This window comes from Carcharhinus amblyrhynchos, chromosome 2 (genome assembly GCF_965287045.1).
Source record: "Carcharhinus amblyrhynchos chromosome 2, sCarAmb.v2.hapA, whole genome shotgun sequence".
Lineage (NCBI taxonomy): Eukaryota > Metazoa > Chordata > Chondrichthyes > Carcharhiniformes > Carcharhinidae > Carcharhinus > Carcharhinus amblyrhynchos.
In genome coordinates, this window is record NC_137325.1 from 18,318,827 (window position 1) to 18,326,387 (window position 7,561).

Here is a 7,561-nt window from a genome sequence, read left to right on the forward strand (position 1 = left end):
TCTCGGGGACATGTGGAGAGGCGCAGTATAAGATCCCGGCCTCTGATTGCTGAAGCTCAAAAGTACCCCATGGTATTGATCCCTGGGCCTCCAGTGAAGATCAGGCCACTGCTAGCATCAGCTTAGTTGCAAAATCACCCAAGATAGAACCACCCACCAAATATCCAAACAAGAAGAGTGTGGAGAATTACACACAGTGTGTAGGAAATGCCTGTGCAGTTCAAAGCCAACAGGTTTTTTTTTGTTTTTATTCCAATTCAATCCAATCAAGTCCAATTCAGAGTCTCAACAAGTGAAACATTCCCAATCCAAGCTGACAAGACAGGGCTGTCACCTCCTGTCTTGGGCTTGATCTACATGATCCAAGCTGATTGCAGTAGGCATTGCACCTCCTCCAAGGCGTGATCACATTTGCATCTTAGCCAAAAGGCCGAGATGCCACTTCTAAAAATTGCTTCAAATAAAGCCACAATGTAACCTTATGACTTCAACCAAGTACAGCATGTCGATCCTACACTTGATCTTAGCTAAAAGGCTGAGAAGCGATCTAAGAACAATTACCACGTCAAAAATGGGAAAGGAGATGAACGGATGAAATGTAGGCAAACTCATTACGAGGCAGAGACCACAACTTTTGCACCTGATGATAAACATTGTCAGGCATTTTTCCCTGGGACCTGTTTTGGTTGGCCGACCATCAGCACATGTGTGACTGGAGGTTAGAGGCAAATCTCACTTACCTGTCAGAATTGCTGGACAGTTGCCCTCTGCGACCACTTCCACAATTGATTCGCTCAATGGTAAGTTGCCAGGAAACTGGGAAAACACAAGAAGTTATACTTGTGTAAATATAGACAGATGCAATCACCATGAATCAACTCAGATACAGATGCACTCATTGTAGCATTATTGCCCACGGCAATATGATATACTGTCTATCCATCTCCAATAACAGTCAATACAGTCAGGATAACAGCCACAATGAGAAGCAACAACTACTGCAGTATCCATAATAAGAGGATTTTTGTTCAAGAATATGAAAAAATAAGATTTATAAACTAAATTTACTCTTGAATGCAAAGGCTACTTATTTGACAGCTCAGCTACTTTCTAACTGCTGATCTTGTTGCTTTCCTTCTTTGTATTACCAAGTCTGACGTCTGTGTAGGTTCATTAATGTTCTCGTGTATAATGTCCTTTTGATATGCATTGATGATCATACAGATCTTATTACCGCCTTTTAAGCGTGGCTGATTCTCACATAGACGGCTTCCAGAGTCTCAGGGGGTTTGGGGTAATGATGGCCAAAATAGATTAATTGTTTCTTCCAGTAACTAGGAGGAATGCAGGAAACAGCCTCATTCAAAACAGAAAAATGATCACAGAACAGCCAAGCAGACATAACGAGTCCATCAGTATTTCAGACATCCCATTCCGTTTGATCTCCCCGCTTCATGTCCCATGAGGTGTCCATTCTCCCTCCAAGATTCCAACTTCATCACCCATATCTCTGTTTCACATACCTTAACTATACCCCTAAACTCCCAGCACCAAGCCCTCCAATCCCCCACCTCTCTCCTTTCCAGGCCTTTGAAACCCCAACACAGGCATTTTAGGATTGCCAATGCCCCCAACCCACATGAGATCATGTGCCAACTCCACTGATTGACCCGCCCACCCACTTCCCTATCTTGGACGATGCCCCTCCTCCCCCACCTCAAAAATCAGTACCCCCCCCCCCGCCAACTCCAGGATTGGCACCCCTACTTAATGATGCAGAACTTCTGCAATCTCCTCTGATCTGCTCCCTGCTTGACTGGAAGCCAAGACTGGCGATATGGCTGATTTCTGGGTGCGGGCCCTGTTGATGTCACTGCATCCAGCGCTACCAACTCCTGCTCCCAACTGGTCAGGTAAGTTAAAATCCAGCCTATAGTGCGACTGCAACTCATGTGCGGGTTTGTCTGAGTTGCGTAACGCTGACAGTGGGCCTAATGGTTCTGGGTTTAGTGCGTACAATCTGAGTGCATGCTGTATTGTCAAAGCTGATATCTATCAAAGAACAGCAGGGAGTTCTCCCAGTGTCCTGCACCAACATCTGTCTTTTAACCATCATCATCATCAATTCAGATTATATAGCTATTTATCTCATTACTAATCAGGGGATCTTGCTGCAAGCAAATTGGTCTTTGCATTTGCCCACATACAGCTCTGTAGCAGTAGCTGCAGAGCACTTAGGGATGTTCTGAAATCATTAAAGGTAGCATAATGGCTTCACCTCTTCCTAACTCTGTCACCTCCTACAGAACTAGAAGTCTTCATAAAATCCCTACAGTGCAGAAAGAGGCCATTCAACCCATCAAGCCTGCACTGACAACAATCCCACGCAGGCCCGACCCCGTAACCCCACGTATTTACCCTGCTAATCTCCTGACACCAAGGAGCAATTTAGCATAGCCAATCAATCTAACCTGCACATCTTTGCACTGTGGGAGGAAACCGGAGCACCACAGAGGAATCCCACATTGATATGTGAGAGATCTCTCCCCTCTTCTAACTCTGGCCTCTTGTGCATTCCCAGTTTTAACTATTCCACTATTGATGGCTGTGCTTTCAACTTCCTAGGCACCAAGCTCTGGAATTCCCTCCACAGAGCTCTCTGTGTCTCTCTCACTAGCTTTCCTCCTTCAAGATGACCCTTAAAGCTTACCTCTTTAACCAAGGCTTTGCTCACTTATTCTGACAACTCTTTCTGTGCCTCATGCCTCACCATTAACCGCTTTTGGACGCTTTGCTTCATTTAAGATGCTGTATACGTTCAAGATGTTGTTATATAAATGCAAGTCCTTCCATCTACATAGATTCTTGGAGACGTCAGATCATTTTCACTGGACACGAAAAGCCTCCGAGCAGCATTCTAATGCCATGCAACAGCCCAACTGTTGTACCTCTTTGTAAGAAAGATCTTACCTCTTTCAGAAGACAACTATTTGCACTCATCTCCAATCTCACTGTTCCTATTGCTTCCCCTCAATAAACTCTGCAGGAAATGCATGCGAGGCAAAGACTGACTGTGCAGTTATACCCTGCAATGTCAGAAGCGGGGATGATTAGCAATGGTTGCACAATGTTCGGCACTATTCACAATACTCAGACACCGAAGCAGCCCATGTTCAAATGCAACAAGATCTGAACAGCATCCAGGCTTGGGCTGACAAGTGGCAAGTAACATTAAGGCCAGGTAATGACTATCACCAATAAGAGACACTCTACCCGTCACCCAGTGACATTCAATGGTGTTACCATCACTGAATCCCCCACTGTCAACATCCTTGGGGTTACCATTGACCAGAAACTCACTGGCCACATAAACACAGTGGTGACAAGAATAGGTCAGAGGCCAGGAATACCGCAGTGAGTAATCCATCTCCTGACTCGCCAAAGCCTATCCGCCATCTACAAAGCACAAGTCATGAGTGTGATGGAATACTCCCCAATTGCCTGGATGGGTGCAGCTCCAACAATACTCAAGAAGCTTGACACCATCCAGGACAAAGCAGCCTGCTTGATTGGCATCTCATCTATAAACATTCAATCCCTCCACCACTGATGCTCAGTAGCAGCAATGTGTAGTATCTACAAGATGCACTGCAGCAATTCACCAGAGATCCTTAGACAGCATCTTCCAAACTCACGACCACTTCCAGCTAGTAGGACAAGAGCAACAAATGCATGGTAACACCACCACCTGTAAGTTCCGCTCCAAGCCACTCACCATCCTGACTTGGAAATATATCACCATTTCTTTGCAGAAAATCCTGGAATTCCCTCTCTAACAGCATTGTGGGTCAACCAACAGAACATGGACTGCAGCGTTTCAAAAACCACTACCTTCTCAAGAGCAATTAGGGATGGGCAGTAAATGCTGGCCAGCCAGCAATGCCCACGTCCCACATATAAATGAAAAAAAAACCCTCCAACGTCAGATAATCTGTCAAACACTCTCTGTCTGGGCTCACACATGAAGAAATAGCTGTATATAAAAGGCAAAGGAGGTCTTTCAGTTCTCATCGAATTGTAGAATCCCTACAGTACAGAAGGACTTGATGGCCATTTAGCCCACTAAGTCTGCACCAACTCTCTGCTGGATTACCTTACCCACACATTCTCCCTATCCCTGTAACCCCACACATTTCCCATGGCTAATCCAGCTGACCTACACATCTTGGGACACGGAGGGGCAAGTTAGCATGGCCAATCTACATCAAAACTGACTTTAGCAGAGAACAGGGGGAGAACAAGAGAAAGAAAAAGACAAACAAAATAGGTGAAAGAAAAAGAGGGAGAGAAAGAAGAGAAAGGGATAGAGGAAGAAAAAGAAAAAGAAACTTGAATTTACATAGCACCTGTCACAATTATGGAATGTCCCAAAGCGCTTTGCAGCAAATGAACTACTTTGGGATTGTAATATCAGAAGTGAGAAGCAAGAATCCACAAACAGCAACTAAATAATAAGAAGATAATTTTTCTAAGGTATTGAATGACAAATATTGGACAGACTGCCCATGGAAAACTCCCACACTGCAAAGCAGTGCAGAAGGATCTTTTACCTCCACTTAAGAGATCAAACAGTCACTTTGTTCGCGTGATCGCACCTCCAGCAGTGAAGGACTTCCTCAATAAAATTATCTGCTCAAATCTCCAGAATGGCAAGCTAAACCCTGCTGACTCAGGCTGACACCATAAATATGCTTTAACAAAATAAAGCTCTTGAATTTCAAATAATGCTGATCTGGACCATGAATGGAAAACAAGTTACTTGCAGCTTGCAGTGGTATTTCAAGACTTCCTGGAGTTTTCATAAGGTTTGAGGATTTTATTCTGAGGTAATGTATCAAATTACTGGGATGTAGAGATGCCAGCATTGGACTGGGATGGGCACAGTAAGTAGTTTCACAACACCAGGTTAAAGTCCAACAGGTCTATCTGTAATCACAATCTTTCGGAACGCTGTCCCTTCATCAGGTGACTGGAGGCAATTATCCACTCACCTGATGAAGGAACAGCGCTCCGAAAGCTCGTGATTCCAAATAAATCTGTTGGACTTTAACATGGTTTTATATTACTACAATAAATTGATCCACTTTTCATCTTGTTTTGCTTGCCAGTTCAGGTTGGCAGAGGCTGTGAAAGCACTTGTGGTGTTTCAGGGCTGTTCTATATCCATTCCATCAAGTCCTTCCGACTGCTCACCATCCTCAGCCCAAACCCCAGCTTCAAACTTCACAGACTATCCCTCAACAGACAACACTGACCTTTGCAGCCTCATTGCTTCTGCCACACACTGGGGTTGCCTCCAGCCCTGACTTTTCCGGTATCCTTTTCGGTGGCGTCTCAAATGTTTACCTTACACAAACTCCACCTCATCCAAACCTCCTGTGAACACACACGCTGCCCTCATGTTAAATCTCAGTAATTCAACACCTTTCAATTACCTAATCCCAAGGGCTGCTGTGTGGTCGGGGTCAAGATGGATGTTCTGGGGATTGTCTATTCTGTGAAAGTATGTTGTTCGTGTCTAAGTGTAATAGCGTGGTCCTTTAATGGTGGGTGTTTCTCGATGGCCATATAACCGATGAGGACCCTATGGACCATCCCGCTAGAAAGATGAGCCAATCAGCAGGAGAATTACTCTGTATTATTACTCTCTATTATTACTCACTATTATTCTCTATGAACAGTATGTTTTATCTGTATCGCATGCAAGAAACAATACTTTTCACTGTATGTTAATACACGTGACAATAATAAATCAAATCAAATTAAACCAAATTTCCTGCTGCTGTCAGACTTTTGAATGGACCTATCTCGTATTAAGTTGATCTTTCTCTACATCCTAGCTATGACTGTAACATTACATTCTGCACTCTCTCGTTTCCTTCTGTATGCTTTGTCTGTATAGCACGCAAGAAACAATACTTTTCACTGTATGCTATTACATGTGACAATAATAAATCAAATCAAGTGAGCTCATACTGTAGGTTGAGGAGCCAGGGAGTTAAGAAAAGCAGCCACATTTATCATCAAGTTTTACCTTGTTGAACATGCATTCTGTTGGCAATGAAGCCTTTATTGTTAAAGTTGCGTTAAGTCACCCTTGATCTATTGCACAATAGTTTCTCAAAACCATTACTCTCTACTAACAGATGGGGAACTCGGTGCTGAATTTGAAGTATCGGCACATTCCTGAGTCTTGATCTAAGAAATCTTGTGGAGGACAGATCCAGCCAGAAGTCACACGAACACAGGTAAGGTATGCATAAATACATATTTTGTTTTGAGCATTTGAAGTTGATGACAGTTCTATCAATATATGAATAATTATTTAAGCATCTTCAGTAACTGGTTATGAAATATTTGGCATGTATTAAATGTATTTAATTTTATTCATAGAACCCTGTACAGTGCAGAAGGAGGCCACTCAGCCCATCAAGTCTGCACCAACAACAATCCCACCCAGGCCCTATCCCCACAACCCCACACATTCAACAACTCATCCCTCTAATTTATGGATCCCAGGTCACCAAGGGTCAATTTAGCATGACTATTCAACCTAATCCGCATATCGTTAGACTATGGGAGGAGCACCCGGAGGAAACCCACGCAGTCACGGGGAGAATGGGCAAACACAGACAGTGACCCAAACGGGGAATCGAGCTCAGGTCCCTGGAGCTGTGAGGCAGCAGTGCTAATCACTGTGCCCTTTGAATTCAAATTCCACCATCTGCCATGGTGTGATTCGAACCCAGGTCTCCCGAACATTAGTTGAGTTTCTGGATTAATAGTCTCGCGATAATACCACCAGGCCATCGTCTCCCCTCAAAAGAAGGGGATTTGCATTGGCCGGGAATTGAACCCAGTTCTCCTGTCTGGCAGGCGAGAATTCTACCACTGAACCGCCAATACTGCTTTTACTACAGCACCCCCTCATGCTCTCTCTTTTTTCACAAAATTCATAGTCATTATTTGTGCAAATGCTCCAATTTCAATCTTGCAGCCCACTGAGATCAAGGAGGACCACTCATACAGGCCCCCCACCGAAAAAAAAACACCTGAAATTTGCCATCACTACCTGGTTTGGCCTCCCTGTGACTCCAGAGCCACAGCAATGCAGCTGATTCTCAAGTGCCCTCTGAAATGGAGGCCCAGCAAGCGACACTCACCCCCAGTAAAAGAACTGTTCTTGTCCATTTAAAAATAAACTTGCTTTGCGGAGGCTAAGCTCAGATTTAGTGTGGTTGATATACAAGCTTTATGAGAGCATTCTTCGGATGATCACAATCTTTTTAATAACATAGCTGTTTAATTCCCTTAGAGCTGTTTCATATGACCAAATATTTATTCCCCGGCACAGCGTTAATAACGGCAGATGGAGATCACAGTACATCCACTCCGTGGCTCATAAAGCCGGGTAGATGGAGTAACTATCTCCGCTGATGGGGGAAATTCAGGAGAAGGTAGCACAATCTTAGGATTAGAGCTAGTCCATTTTGGAATCAGC

General features: G+C 44.0%; 1 non-coding gene across 1 annotated transcript; it reads right to left on the bottom strand.

The window, feature by feature from the left end:
• Positions 1-348: 348 nt before the first annotated feature.
• LOC145361954 (U2 spliceosomal RNA) lies at positions 349-547 on the bottom strand. The gene has a single exon (XR_013889897.1). It is a non-coding gene; the product is annotated as a U2 spliceosomal RNA (small nuclear RNA).
• Between the last annotated feature and the right edge of the window lie 7,014 nt (positions 548-7,561).